Here is a 16854-nt window from a genome sequence, read left to right on the forward strand (position 1 = left end):
GACACGCTTTCAACAGATTGACATTTTTTGTGAAATGTATGACATACTGATCCAAATGTGGGAGGAGTTTGTAGAATCAGGTCCACCCCCAGGTCTGTCTGACCTTCGCCATAAGGTTGAAAAAGGGGACATTCAGGGCCCAGCACTATTATGCGATCTAATCACGTTAGTAGCCTACAGAGACTCCTTATCTGGTGTTACGTTAAATAAGGGTTTTCCAATGAGGGAGGTACAGCCTGTTTGGAGAGACTGCGTTGTTGGCATAGATGGCAACCCTGAAATACCGGCAGGTTTTAGGCAGATGTGGGTCCATGTCCCTTGGAAAAGGTCTGACGTCCTCCAACTTAAAAACCAATTGCCTGACCGGCGTAAAAATCCAGCAGGTTATTATAAGGAATTTACTCAGACACTCCAATCTTGCGTGATGACTTTGGCAGATATAGATATGTTAATGGGACAGGTAGTACCGACTGAAGTATGGTGCAAAATACGCCATAATGATCAGACAGAATTTGGCCATACGTGGAAGGAATTTGAGGAAGCTGACATAGCTCGAACTGATGGTGAGAAACCCAATCCCATGATCTTAGACCTTCTGTCCCAGATACTTACTGCCATGAAAAAGATGTTGACACCTCACCGTATCAATTGGGACAGATTAGCTGCTTGCAAGCAGAAGAAAGATGAAAGTGTCTCTGACTTTTTCACACGATTCGAAAGCACATTCACCGGCTATAGTGGACAGGACATAACTTTAGAAGTGGGACAGCAACTGTTTGTGGATACATTGTGTCCAATCTGTTACCAGAGCTTGGAAGTGAACTTAAAATGTCAGAAAGTGCATGGCCCATCTCCACCCCGTCTGGTATTTTGACAATGACCCAGTACTATGAGAATAGGGAGAATGAAGAGCGAGGTAGAACGAATAAAAAGACTAAAGACTTAAAGACAAAGGTATTACTCCAACAAGCATACCCGACCCAGACCCAAACCAGAGGTGCCCCTAAGTTTCAATGAATAGCTCAGAGACCTGCCCCTGTGACTCCTCTCCCACCACTGGGACCCAACCAGTGCGCTTATTGTCGCCAGGAGGGTCATTGGCGCGACAAGTGTCCCTTGTTGGCCCAGAACAACTCTGCCCCCACTGACCGCTTCACAGGACAACGTCCCCAGAGAGAACGAGGGCCAGGCGGACCTAGAAGCAGTTACAGGACAGTCGCCCCTTATGAAATAGAATAGATTTGATACCGCTAATTATGAGGACCGCAATTATTTTACTGAGGATTATGAGCCTGAAGAAGGGACGGGGTTCCTGTCCCACTAGGATTACCAAGGACAAGAGAAGGGATCTGTGCCTATTCCTGTTGACCAAAAGGGACCGTATGTTCATGTTACAACACTGGGCTCTACGGAAAAATTCTTGGTCGACACTGGTGCAACCTAAAGTTCTATTGCTAGGTCTAACGTCCCTGGAGCCCCCTTGTCTGGCGCAAATAACATTTCTGTGGGGTTTTCTGGTACCCCAGTATTTAGCCCCGTTTCACAACCACTGGAACTAACGATAGGACCCTACGCAGTTGATTCCCCTTTGGTTTTGACTTCCACATGTGATAAAAATGTGTTGGGTTTAGATCTATTAAAAAGATTACATGCAAAAATATACTGTTCTGCTGATGGGGTTTACATCACTATGGGCCCCCCTACCACACACCCAGTATATTTAGCCTCCCCAGATCCCATTCCCCAGGAACTTCAGAATGTCCCTCCGGATCTTTGGGCCCAAGGTGATACTGATGCCGGCCTTTTGTCCGTACCCCTTTTTTCTGTTACACTGAAGGAAAATGCTCACCCTCCCGACTTCCCCATTACAAAATACCCAAAGAAGGGGAAAGGGCATTACTCCAGATAATTTCTGAACTTGCTGACAAGGGTGTGGTTGAAGAGACAAGAGGAAATGTGTGCAATACCCCAATTTTGCCTGTCCTAAAACGCACCGATCCTTCCAAACCCCCTGCTTATTGTTTTGTCATTTATTTACGCGAGATAAACCAAATAGTAGTACCCCAGTTTCCTGTGGTCCCAGAAATCACCACTCTACTGACTATGGTTACCCGGTCTGCATGTTTTTTCTCTGTCATTGACTTAAAAAACGGCTTCTTTAGTATACCCATTGTTGGACAGAGTAGGGATCTTTTTGGATTCTCATTGGCAGGACGAAATTTCCGGTTCTGCAGAGCTCCACAAGGATATACAGAGAGCCCCTCAATTTACAGTCAGGCCCTCAAGGGCCAACTTGATTCCCTGACCCTACCCCAAGGTACCGCACTACTCCAGTACGTTGATGGTTTGCTTGGCAGGTACCGAGGCGTTATGTAAAGAAGGATCAATGAAATTGCTCCTGCATCTGGCACAGTTCAATCACAAAGTTTCCCTCTCCAAACTCCAATATTGTCGACATGAGGTGACCTACTTAGGTCATCTCCTGTCGAAGGAGGGACGCCGCCATACCCCTGAACGAATGCAAACATTCAGTAAGGTGACCCCACCAAAAACGCAGAAAGAGGTAGGTGCTTTTATTGGTATCACTTCCTACTGCTGCCAGTGGATACCTAATTTTTCTTTACTCACTAAACCTTTATTGAGCCTCACACTTAAAGATGTTCCCCACCCACTCCCTTGGACAAATGAGTGCCAGCATGCATTTGAAGAACTGAAAACAGCCTTGCGTTCGGCCCCGGTGCTAGGCACCCCTAGTTATCAGAAACCCTTCATTCTTTTTGTACACGGGCATAATGGTTGCGCATTGCCAGTGCTAACACAGTGTTTTGGTGACAGACAATGCCCCTGTGCATATTTTTCTGCAGTTCTAGATCCCGTAGCCCGCGCACTACCCAGTTGCTTGAGAGCAGCAGCTGCAGCTGCCATCTCCATTCGCCAATCTGCCCGGCCTGGTCCTTGACACTGCACTTACAGTTATGGTTCCTCAGGCAGTTGACACTTTATTAAATAGGACAAAAACCCAGCACCTTACTATTGCACGTTTGTCCGGATATGAATTGACTCTCTTAGCCAGTCATATCACCATCCGCCAGCTGTACTACGCTCAATCCAGCCACATTGCCACCCTTTGTTGGTGATGACACTAGTTCTGATCCACATGATTGTGTACTCCGGACGGAGGAAGAGACTAAAGGCCGTGTGGATTTGACTGACACACCCCTAACTGACCCTGATGGTACCCTGTACGTGGATGGTTCTTGCTTCAAACTTCCTGATGGTAGCACAACTGCTGCCTATGCCATCACCACGTTACAGACAGTAGTGGAGAGTGAGAGAATACCTTAACAATCAGCCCAGGCTGCTGAGTTAGTGGCACTGATCAGAGCTTGTGAGCTAAGTACAGGGATGGCCGTCAACATCTACACTGACAGCCAATACACCTTTGGAGTGGCCCATAACGTTGGGCGACTATGGGCTGAGAAGGGATTTTTTACTTCTCACGGTACTAAGATACAGCATGGTCATCTGGTCTGCAGGCTGTTAGAAGAATTGACTCTTCCTGCAAAGATAGCTGTGGTCAAATGTAGCGCCCACAAGAAAGTAACTGATGACATAGGAAGGGTTAATGCATTTGCTGACCAGACTGCAAAGGCAACAGCTAAAAATGGCTCTGCCCGTATGTATGTAGCTGACCCCTCAAATTGGGTACTAGAGAAAGGGATGCACAAGGACACTATTGAGAATGTGAAGGAAATACAGGCAGAGGCGACCAGAGAGGAAAAGGCTCTCTGGGAAGAGCAAACAGGCCTATTAAAGGAGAATGTCTGTTGGACAGATCTGTCTGAACAACAGCGATGGTTGTTACCCGATGTCTATGTTTTGCCAGTTGTCACTATGGCTCATGGCCCAGCTCACATTAGTGAAAAAGGTATTTGCAAATTGCTAGCTCCGGTATGGCAAAACGAACACATCTCAAAATATGCTGAGAGGTTAGTCAGGCATTGCATGATTTGTTTGATGCATAACCCCGGAAAAGGCACACCAACACCTGCTGGGAATTTTGCACCCCCACCTTACCCCTTTGAAGTGCTCCAAGTAGATTACACAGACATGGAAAGACGCAACAATCTCCAATATGTCCTGGTAGTTGTGTGTGCCTTTAGTAAGTGGATCAAAGCTACCCCCTTAAGGACAGCACTGCTATAAGCACTGCCAAAATACTGTTGAAGGAATTTTTTGACAGATTTGGGATGCCCAGAACTATCTGGAGCGACAACGGAAGCCACTTTACAGGGGAAATAATGAAGAAAGTGTGTATAGGGATGGGGATCAGACAGAAATTCCATGCCGTCAATCACCCCCAATCAGCTGGTTTGGTAGAGAGCCACAATGGAACACCTGTAATTAAAAATGGCAAAGATCCAGGCTGACACAGGACTGTCTTTGCTGCATGCCCTGCCCCTTGCCCTCCTATCAACTAGAGCCACAGCACATTCTCGTACCAGACTATCTCCGGGCGAAATAGTGTTTGGTCGGCCAGCAAATATTTGGGGAGTACCCCCCCCAAGAAGTACTCTGACATTGAATACCCATTGTTGATTGATGATTTACATGAATTGACCACTAACCTACGTCTCATTCATCGTCAGGTCCAAAATATTCTGCCACCCAAACCACAGGGCCCTGGTCACACCATTCAGCCCAGTGACTGGGTCTGCATCCAGAACTTCCAGAGAAAAAAAGAACTTGGAGCCGAGGTGGAAGCCGCCCCAGCAAGTGTTGCTGGCTACCAGGTCTGCAGTGAAGGTGGCAGGAAGAAAAAACTGGGTCCACGGAGTGTATTGCAAGAAGGTGCCTCTACCACTACCATACGACCGGCAGGGCAAGGAAGGCCTGGAAGACAATGAATGTGAGCAGGTCCTGCGCTTTGTACCCTTCAGTGACGCCAACATTGCCTGGGCTTCATCAGAACGAGAGGTCGACGACATCCTGCAATCTGCTGTTCCTCCGCATCTGAGGGTGGGGGACCCTCAACAGCCAGAGCCCTTGTTTCCTGATCAAACAACGCCCAAGTCCACCCGGTACAACATCCGACCCAGAAAAAAGGACTGAAGAGATAAAGGTCTCTGCCCTCTGCTAGACATGGTCTGACAAATCGCTGCAGGGCTGTGATACACCAGCGCATTTTTATTTTATTTTTCTCTTTTGACCGGCTCCGGAAAGACGGCGACCGGGAAACAACAGAGGAGGGATTCAACACTACTGCACACCACGATTGAGAAAACGCACCCGTTTTCATAAGCGTCTTAGCAGATGGATCCCCTCCCGGTACAGCCTAATACATACCCGTATTAAGTGCTAACTCTGGAAATCTTGACCTATCCTACTGGGCGGAACATAGCAGCAAGACTAATCTCTTGCACCTAACTTAACTGGATGTACCATTCAAATTAACCAATATATATGAGAACACAAAAACACTCAGTGAAGCCCACTGCGATTACCAGACTATTCTCAACTCACTTGATCTGAGTTGAGTTTAAAGCCCTGAAGAGTCGTGTTGACTCACCTGTACACGACGAAACACGTGTCGGCTAACTGTGATTGTTCTTCAAGTCTGGATACATTAAACCATCATCTTGCTGTGACAAGAAAAACCCTCAAGAATCTGCTTCTGTCTATTTAATTACATTTGTCATTGTACTAAATTTTAGATACCCGTTTGTAGTTGCGAGAGCACAGCTGTGTAAGTGCCTCTCTTTAGTCAGTAAAAAAAACCTTAATTTCAAAACTTGGTTGAGTGAGGGCCAGGATATGTGAACCCATGTCTTAAGGACGACGAGCGGCGGGTCTGTGCAACGCATTCAGCAAAGTAACTGGAGAAACCGAAATGTCAACTGAGGGAGGGCCTTCAGTGAGCGCAGTTACTAAAACTAGACCTACCTGCCCTCCGTTACTTCTGTACGAATCGAATATGTATGGAAGAGGGTAAGAGAAGGGTGGAGATCAGATCACCGCCTGCGCCCAGCTTCCTCTGCAGTAAAACCATCAATGAGCATCAAGAAAGTGGGCAGAAAGAAAGGTACCCAAAGTCTGCACCAAATTAGGACTTTACACCAGTGCAGCTGTCATTTTCACTGAAAACGTCCTTGATGACGGCAAGGAATCAGTTTTGGCGAAAACACGCAACAACATAAATGCCACCCTACCTGGGTAGCATGGCAGGCCCACTGACATTTTTTTATTTTGGAAAGACAAAAAACCAAAGCTTTGGAGAGAGAGGTTTAAAACAAAACTATTGAATAGAAATATGACCAAAAAGTATGTTTAAAAAAATTTCGGGCATAGATTGAGGGGCTGTAATGCATACAATGAAACAACAATCCCATGAGTAGTGCGCACACGCGAGCCACAGCGAGTGATCTGTTTTCAATTATCGCGCCCGTGTCTGAGCACGATAATTGAAAACAGAAGTGGCCTGTGCGGGTAACCGCAAGCAATAGGTCGTTGGCGGAGCAAAGGCTAACATGCACCCGCCTTTGCCCAATTGCATGCTGTCTTTCTTAGAAAGACGCACGCAAAGCCCAATAGCCTCGGAGAAAAACAAAAGCATACGCATGAGCATGTGGTGAGCTTTCTAAAGCCCATTACTAAAAGTCAAGCAAGCAGCGCATGCTCGCTGCTCTAGGCTCTACCTAAAAATGACTATCAGGCATATGCATCAAAGAAAATACCGGGAGCAAACGGGCAGAATCTCAGAATCTGGCCGTTTGCTCCCGGTATTTCAGCATTTGGGATGCATCATCCCAAATGCTGAAATCGCAATTTAAGGAATCTCTAAATAGCGATTCCTTAAATTGCTCCTGCATTTAAGGAATCCCAAAATGAGATTCCTTAAATGCAATGCATGAAACCCAAAAAAATAGCGATTTCGCTAATAGGGGGAGCAAATTACCATGAAGTTGAACTTCGTGGTAATTTGCTAAAACTTTGAAAAATGCACTTTTGTGCATTTTTCAAAGTTACATGTTGCTCACACACCTGCCCTTAGGGCATGTGTGTGTGTAACATTCGTGCACAGGTCCATTTCAGGGGTGCAACAGGGTGTCCTTTGGACACCCTGGCACCCTTGAAATAGCCGAACCTTACCGATTCGGTAATAGCTAATCGCTAATAAGGAATGGCTTCCCCATTCATTCCTATGGGCCTTTAGGCCCATAGGAATGAATGGGGAAGCCATTCCTTATTAGCGATTAGCTATTACCGAATCGGTAATAAGGAATCTTAAGGAATCGCTAATAACATTGAGATTCCTACATGCATCCCGTTTTGCGAGTCTTTAATAGCGATTCCTTAAAATTCGCTATTAAGGACTCGCAAAACATTACTTTGATGCATCTGCCAGTATGTCTTTTGATTTAAATTGGATTACCCTCCAAAACCAGCCAATCTCACCCTCCTTGAAAATTCAAGTAGCTAAGAGGCATGGAAGCACATTGGTGTCAGGTTAAGGATTTTAGATACCCTGGGCCATATGTATTTAGGGGTCCCTAGGATAGAACAATTTTAAATTGTATTACCCATTTTCTTTTAATTCAAACCTGCAGGATGGCAAACAATTCTAAATTACAAGTTAAACTTCAATAGTGTCACACTAAAATAGTTGAAATACGTCTTCCTCAGAACCCCAAAAATCCTTAAAATGTTACGAGGAAGAGTGACAGAGTCAGGGTAGAGGTAGGTAGAGAGAGAGAGGTTTAGAAAGAGAAATTGAGTAGACAGGGGTCAAATAGCTAGAAAGTTCATTTTCCCAGGATGCCCCTTTACTGAGGGGGCCATGGGCATTGTCCCACTTTGCCCATGACTTAAAACTCTGAAGGACAGCAGATTCAACATGTCATGAGCTATGCTAACTCACCTTTAGGAATGTGTATACACCACTTACATATGGAGGTCGAATGGCAGCTTCAACAGGACATACAGGTGGAACACTACATGGAGTAATTATACACCTTGAGCAGGATGCATAACTAACATCTTTGATATACTTTGACCTTAAGGGTGAAAGTTGAAACTTAAACCTTATGTTCATTCCTCCAACACTCCAACCCAGTACCCTTTGCATCAGAGTGCGAGAAAACTGCCACCAAAATTTGAAATCTTCCAAATGGGAAACTTGGGGTTTTTATTCCACAGTCTAGGCTATAAATCTGCCCCTTGCTGTTTCAAGTGTGAGCACGGAAAATGTCTAGTGCACAGAGCCAGCCTGTTATGGTGATAGCCTCATGATAGGTTAGGTGGAAGAAATTGAGGTATTTACCACACATAGCAAATACAATTCCCCAGGGTGAGGTTTTTACCACGTGTGGCAACTACCTCCTATTCTGAGTTTTTTAATTGTAAATTAAGCCATAACATGCGGAATAAGTATTTAGCATGCAAATTCTGCATGTTTTTCCTTTTTCTGTGCCTTTTTTACCACTAATTCTTATCGGGTTTGACCTGCTGGAATCTATGTGGGTAAAATTGCAAGGCTGTGATAAATGTCATATAGCAACTCATAATTCCATTCCTGCGCAAACAAGTGTTTGCACAGAGATAAGAATTTAGCCTGGAAGTGGAACATGTAATTATCTAGGACCCTAAGATCTATCATGTCGTCGCAGTTGCACTGTATTGTCACCTGGAGCACACTATTCTCTCCACGGGAGTGAGAGGAGCTCAGCTCTCCAAAGAGAACACCTTTCAGTGGAGCAGCATGGACCGTGTGTACACCTGTCCTATTATCTACCCAATAGCTATTACATCTGAAATTGTGGGGCACTTCCCCAAGAGGCATACAATGGGGTAACTTCCTGAAGTGTTCTAAAAACCAACGTCCCTGAAGTCTTTCTTAGAGTCTTATTAGGTCTCGCTTGTGACTGTGCATGCATACTCTCTTGCAAGAGGTGTTTTTTACAGAAAAGGGCTTAGAGCCGGCCTATTGCTTAGCATTCAGCGGTTTCATTGTCACTCTTCTTTGCTACCTCCTAATTGGCCAGCATGTGTCGAGCATCACCTCCTTTTTTTCTATGGAGCATGGACCAAGCATAGATTGTTTCAACTTAATTAGTGTCCTGCTGACTGTGCTGATTAAGGCACACACTTTAGAACACGTCCTCTCTTTCCAGTTCTATGCCTTTTTAGACACTGTTTATATATGCATACAACTTGGCTTAGTAGTAAAATGAAAATAAAATTACATTTTACCTGGGTTCGATTAAGCCTCTATAGTGTACAAATGCCACATTAACTACACATTTACACATCCTTGCTGCTTTCCCGCCACCCATCTATTCTCTTTGCCTTTCATACCCCTTTTGCCTCATACCTTTCCATTGAATTTAAGTTCTGTTACTTAAGTAACTTACAACCAAAACTGTACTACTCTACACCATTCTTCTCAACTCTACGGTACTCCACTCTACACTACTCTGCAATACTCCACTCTAAGCAACTTCACCCTACACCACTCCACTCTATACCAGTCTTCCCTACACTATGTCAATCCATGCCACTCAAATTTACACCACCCCACTCAATGCCACTCCACTGTATGCCACACCACTCCATCCTATGCCACTCCAGTCTGTGCCATAGCACTCTACGGCATGTCACTCCACACCAATCTATGCCACTCTACTCTATGACACTCCACACTACGCCACTCCACTTCAGTCTACATGTGACTTGCCACTCCACTCTATGCCACTCTTCACCATGCCACTCTACTCTTCTCTACTCCACTCTCCTCTTCGTCACTCTCCTCTGTGCCACTCTCCTCTACACCACTCTACGCCAATCCACACCACTTTAATAATGCTGAATAGCAGTCATACTGCTGTACAACATGGCTAAAAGTCACTGTCAAAGACAATACTTCTCGCACAGCTGAGGCCTATTAGCTTTGCCAATGCTTGTTTGTATTCGCTCTCTCATGCCCCATAATATTCCAGCCTGGGCAGGATTCAGGCGCTGATACATAGCCCCAGCTACTGACATTCCCCTCATACATGCTTGATGCCAGACCTTGCCCATGCAGTTCAAAGCGCCGCCTTTCTGTTACTTGGGTGAACATGCATTTATCCCACCTCTAGTAGGAGATGGGATAAGGTGGGTACCACTGACAAGAGATCAAACAGGATCATGCAAACAAGAGGTTCAAAACAAAAACAAAGACATTCACTGTGCCCTAACCACTGCATTCAGAAGACCACACACTCCGTGGGAAGGATCACTACCCGGTGCTTAATTTGTGCTGGTGGTTGCAGGTGGGTGAACCGGAACACATTTTTAGGTACCACTAATTATTTTTTCGTTATCATTCTTTGACCCAAAGCAAGAGAATCAAAGGTTGGAAAGTGTGAAGGATGGAGTGAGAGAAACATGAGAAAACAGAGATAAAAGGAGAACACAGAGATGAAATTGAACCTGTAAGAGTAAGACAAATAAACAGGAAATGAGGGTCAGAAATGCATGAGGTGTAATCAAAAATTGCCAGCCCTGGTATTTGACAAACCTGGGAATGCGGAGCAACAAACGGTCGGCTCCTAAGAAAAACGTTGGGCCCTTGAACATGTTTGTGTGTTTTGTTTTAAAAATCTAGCATTGCTCTTACAATACATAAGCATTGAGGGGGAGATTTACAAGCCCATTTTACGCCGCTTTTGCGTCACTTTTGTGATGCAGTGGCGGCGCAAAAGATGCACCATGTTACGGGGTACTTACAACGTGACGCATCTGGGAGATGCGTCACGTTGTAAAGCCCAGCGCCAGAAGGAGGCGATCCTCCGCAGGGGGGGCGTTCCGGCGCGGGAACGCCTCCTAAAAGTGGCTGAGTGAAATCTACAAGATTTCACTCAGTCACTTTTAGGGCCATGCTGCGTCAAAACCCTGCGCCTGCTTGAAGTAGGCTTAAGGATTGATACAGCATTGGAAGAATAGGGCCCCACAGAGCATTGCTGGAGCTGTGTCACGCTTGCGACGCAACTCCAGCAATGCGCCTCTTTTACGGTACAGGTGCGTCACGCATCTGTGCCGTTTTTGCTCCATGGTGCGCCGCATTGTAAAAGCGGCGCATCCATGATGGCGGAGGCATGGCGCACAATAACTAGCGCATCCCTGGGGATATGCAGGGATGCGCCAGTTGTAAATCTGCCCCACAATTTCTATGGCCGATGTTGTGGTCAGTCACAGTTCACATCTGACATCTCACTTGATAATCGTGGAATGCATTATGTCCGGTTTCACATAAAAGGTCGATTTTTGGAATCACCTTCCCTTGAGAACCAATGTTGATTTCGGGTCTGGAAGCACCTGTGTTTAGACCCCAACCCCCCGAAATCTGCTCCTCCTCCACTGCTGACACCTATTGCGTGTTCGATTTAGATTTAAAAAAATCACTATGGCTCTGCTGGAGTCAGGCTTCAGCGCGAGGTAGCAGTCCTACCGCCATCTTACTGTAAAATGTGTAGAGCCGAACTACTTCAAATTCAATAAAATTACAAGATGTAAAAATGAAGTGTGGCTGGAGAGAGGGAGGTGGAGCGAGAAAGGGAGCTGGGGGCTGGCTTGTACATCTGCACATGACAAACAGGCAAAGCAGGGGGAGAGGGGCAAAGCAAACGAAAATTAATCTGAGACCCGAGCAAGAGCTGATTACTCATCGTCCGTCAGCGGCTTGATTAGAAAAGGTAGATAACAGCACTCCCGGGGAAAGGGCACTCGCACAAGATTTATTGTTATTTTTCCAACCGATATTAAAAAGGAGCCGTGTGAGGCAAGCTAATGGCTCCCCGAGCTAAATACTTTACCTGTGGCGGGATCTGTCACCTGCCTCGGCTCTTACCAAATAGTCCTTCTGGCTATTCATCTTCCTTAGGCCTCGCCCTCCCCCCGGCGCGCGGTGGCTCTGCTCGGCCTGGTAAGATCTACTAGAATGGCGGAAAATAGGAAAGCGAGGCGGCGGCCATTAATCCAGGGGGGAAGAGAGCGAATGCTCCCACCTTCAGTCTATCAGGAGGTGTGCAGTATGCACGTTTCTTGTTCTGCTTGCACTGTCTGGGGATCTTTCGCTCATAGTTAGCTATGTTCTTACACTGCGCACACTTACAGCCTGTATGGAAATTGGGTTTGACCAGTTAAAATGGTTTCCCTTCCATCCAACTGTGACATATGATTTTTTTAGGATGATATATGTCCAGTCGAAAACAAGAAAATAAAGTCTACTGTTTAAATACAAATTACCAGTTTCAAACAAAACTAGAACCGTTATGATTTTTTGTCCATGACAGATGAGAAGTTGTCCAGAAGAGCTCACTTAACGAAACAAGCATTGGCATAGCTAATAGGTCTCGCATTTGGGACCTTATAAGTGTTTAGCCATGCAACAGTTGGTGTTGTTGCACCATGGATATTCTGCTTCATAACTAAATACTTATAGGGTCCAAAAAGCGAGACCTATTGCCTATGCCAATGCTTGTTTATTTTTTGTTGCTGTTTTGTTTAGGTTGCCAATTCTACAATAGCTGGACATGGTTTTTGTTAACAGTTCTTTGCATCAAATCAACTTGTTTTCATTGCTCTGAATGTTGTTTCCATTCTCGTTGTAGGAAGCAGTCATTCCCAGGGATGTGGGGGCTGTCTAGCTATGCGCATGCGCCGAACTTTGCAAATGAGAAAAACCCTGGTGCAGGTGCAATTTACAAGTGTGGAGTGAGTGAGCCCCAGGCAGCAAGACTCACTCACACAGGAGTTCATGCACTGCACCTGCATACTCAGCATGGTTTAGAAAAACTCGACCCACTCCCTCCAAGGCATTGAAAGCATATTTACCAAAAAACTCTGAGAAGAGCCTGCCTGCTGCATTGATGGCTGGTGGTCTGTGTGACTGGTGAAAGCGTGCACTGACGGCTGATGGTGTGTGTGCCTGGTGAAAGCGTGCACTGACAGCTGGTGGTGTATGCGCCTGGTGGAAGTGTACACTGACGGCTGCTGGTGTGTGTGCCTGGTGGAAGCGTGCACTGACGGCTGGTGGTGTGTTTGCCTGGTGGTAGAGTACTCTGACGGCTGGTGGTGTGTGTGCCTGGTGGAAGCGTGCACTGACGGCTGGTGGTGTGTGTGCCCGGTGAAAGCGTGCACTGACGGCTGGTGGTGTGTGTGCCCGGTGAAAGCGTGCACTGACGGCTGGTGGTGTGTTCCCAATGAAAGCATACACTGACGCTGGTGGTGTGTGTGCCTGGTGGAAGTGTGTACTGATGGCTGGTGGTGTGTGTGTCTGGTGGAAGTGTGCACTGACGGCTGGTGGTGTGTGTGCCCGGTGAAAGCGTGCACTGATGGCTGGTGGTGTGTGTGCCTAGTGGAAGCGTGCACTGACGGCTGGTGGTGTGTGTGCCTGGTGGAAGTGTGCACTGATGGCTGGTGTTGTGTGCCTGATGGCTGGTGGTGTGTGTGCATGGTGGAAGCATGCACTGACAGCTGGTGGTGTGTGTGCCTGGTGGAAGCGTTCACTGATGGCTAGTGGTTTGTGTGCCTGGTGGAAGCATGCACTGACAGCTTGTGGTGTATATACCTGGTGAAAGCGTGCACTGGCGGCTGGTGGTGTGTGTGCCTGGTGGAAGCATGCACTGACGGCTGGTGGTGTGTGTGCCTGGTGGAAGCGTGCACTGATGGCTGGTGGTGTGTGTGCATGGTGGAAGCATGCACTGACAGCTGGTGGTGTGTGTGCCTGGTGGAAGCATGCACTGATGGCTGGTGGTTTGTGTGCCTGGTGGAAGCATGCACTGACAGCTTGTGGTGTGTGTACCTGGTGAAAGCGTGCACTGACGGCTGGTGGTGTGTGTGCCTGGTGGAAGCATGCACTGACTACTGTTGGTGTGTGTGCCTGGTGGAAGCGTGCACTGATGGTTGGTGGTGTGTGTGCCTGGTGGAAGCGTGCACTGACGGCTGGTGGTGTGTGTGCCTGGTGGAAGCGGGCACTGACAGCTGGTGGTGTGTGTGCCTGGTGAAAGCGTGCACCGACGGCTGGTGGTGTGTGTGTGCCTGGTGAAAGCGTGCCCTGACGGCTGGTGGTGTGTGTACCTGGTGCAAGCAGGAGAATTTACAGTGATGGAAGACACCAATGAAACTGACAAAGAGGAGGGGGAGAAGGGAGGGGGAGTGCGAGCAGAGGAGCATGATTCACAGCTAGAAGACACAAATGAAGCTGACCAGGAGGGAGGGGGAAAAGGGAGGGGGGTAGTGCAAGCTGAGGAGTCTGATTACAGCAATAAAAACACAGGTGGCAGCTGTGCACGTGCACAAGCTTGTAAATGCAAGCTGTAGGCCAGCAAAAGCATCTGGTGGCACTTTTAAAAGCCACTTACTAAATGTCTCGAAGAGACAGCGCATGCGTGACCTAAAAATATATAATTGATGAACTTGAATTTAGACCAGAGGAGAAGCGAAATTCATAAACAAATCACAAGGCTTAAGGGAACCTTTGTTTGAGATGGTAATATACCCAACTAATTAAGCGTGCTCACAGGTTCTAACTCGCAATAATATATAAGTGGAAGCCTTAAACCTGAGTGGTGGGCTTCAGTGTACATCTTTTTCCTCACAGCCTCTACTATGCTCACCAGACTTTATTTTTTGTACTTTTGTTTTAGTACCTGTTTGTCTTCTTATTATAAACCTGCCTATCCATTTATCTATTTACATTAGTAAAGAAACATAGGACGGGATTGTTGCCTGTCATCTAGTGCCCTGCTCTGAAATAGATCCTTGGCCAATTTTTGGGGTACTCAAGTTGTGGAGTGACAGTAACCAAATTCCGCACACGGAATAAAGGAAAATTAGATACAATAGTGACAACGTTCTGACAGTATTCAATAGCACTATGAGAACCTCATATAAGAACTTCAGCACATGATTTACCCTCTATGAATGGTTGACATATTTCTGCTCTACCCACTTAATCAACTAAATCTCATTCATTAGGACAAATAGCTGTAATGCACTTCTGACTTACTGTTAGAATCCAGTCAGATATTTGATGCATGACTCACAAGTCTTAATGAATCACGAAGACTCGTGCAGATATACACATGGAGTGTCTCCTTCATTTATTGTAGTCTAAAACGCTACTTTTAGAAATTGGGTTACTGTTCGACTGGGGTAGCAACCACAATCCTAGTCAGGGTAAGAGGCAGGCAAACCCTAAATTAACCTGTGCTCGCCCTCTAGTAGCTTGGCACAGAGCAGTCAGGCTCAACTTAGAGGCTGTGTGTAAAGTATTTGTACAACACTACAAACAGTAAAAAAGTGAAAACGCCACACAAAAAGATCCCACACCAGTTTGGCAAAACACAACAAAATCCAATGAGTAGAACAAGAGATGTTGATTTTAAAAGTTTATAAGAAAAACAGCGCCAAAAAACGCAATTGGAGATATCTGGCCCTGCTAGACAGGGACAAAGCCACAAGTTCAGGCCAATCGCAATGAAGTACAGCTGGCTACAGAGATCCAGTTAAGACTGAGGTGGCAACAATGTGAATCTTTTGCTACAAGTCCAGTCGATGCAGCAGTGGCAATGTGTTGCTTCTGCTAGGGGATGCGTTGCTCAACTAATGAGATGCGTCAGTTCTGCTCGGAGATGCATTGCTCAGCAGAGAAGATGCATTGGTTCTTCTGACAAGCACCATATACCCACTTCCAAGGGTCCAGGACTGGGGTGACATCCCTTGGAAGGGTAGACTCACAGATGGCAGAGTCCAGGTGCAACGATTGGAAGCCTGCTTCAGATCAGGAGGCCTGTCAACTAGCCCTTGTAGTTACTCTGGGTTCTGGGGTCAAGAGATACAGGTCCAGTTCTTCTCACCCTGGAAAGATGGCAGCAGGCAGCAGATCAGCCCAGCAAAGCAGGACTGCAGCAGAGTGGCAGTCCTTCAGCAGCACAGCAGTCCTTTTTCATGGCACAGTATGTGCAAGTCCAGAAGTTTACTGAAGTGGTGGTGTCTAAGCTAAAGTATACATACCCAGTGGTGCCTTTGGAGGTGGTGGGGGTAGACACTTTAAAGACATGCCTTTGAACTGCGCAGATGTCCACCCTTCCTGTCCTGGTCCCAGACTCACTACAGGGGGTATGCAGCCCTTTGTATGTGGACTGGAAACAGCCTATTCAGGTGTAAGTGAGGCTGTGCCCAGCTTCTTCCTTCCATACTGCCAGTGATGGCCCATTGAGACACATCTAAGCTCTCATTGTGTGCGCTATCTAGGAGGAATACCCAAAGTCCAACTGCCAACTACACCCAGTCATTTGATCACAGACAAGCTACAGGCAACAAATGGCTGAAGCAATGAGAACTTTCTAAGAGTGAGATCTTCTGAATTGTAATTTAAAATCAGACTTCATCTTAAATTAGAATTTTAAATTAGGATTCCAGAGACATCAAACATGAACCAATCATATCTTCCAATTTGGAAATTACATTTATAGAATGTACTAAGGTAATCCCAATGCTATCCTATGGGAAACTTGGGCCTTGCAGTGGTGAAAAACGAATTTGAGGGTTTTTCATTCCCAGGACATATAAAACTTAAAAGTACATGCCCTGCCTTTTATATACTTGGCCCCTTGCCCAATGGGTTGTCCAGGGCCTACCTTAGGGGTGACATGTATGTAAACAAAAGGAAGGTTTGGCCACGTCAAAATGGCAGTGTAAACTGCACACACAACCTCTGTAATGGCAAGCCTGAGACAGGGTTGAAGGGCTACTTAAGGTTTTTATCAGTTAGTGGTAGTAAAGTTGGGACTCCTTACTTTAGAACTCCTA

The sequence above is a fragment of the Lissotriton vulgaris genome, unplaced genomic scaffold (genome assembly GCF_964263255.1).
Source record: "Lissotriton vulgaris unplaced genomic scaffold, aLisVul1.2 SCAFFOLD_236, whole genome shotgun sequence".
Lineage (NCBI taxonomy): Eukaryota > Metazoa > Chordata > Amphibia > Caudata > Salamandridae > Lissotriton > Lissotriton vulgaris.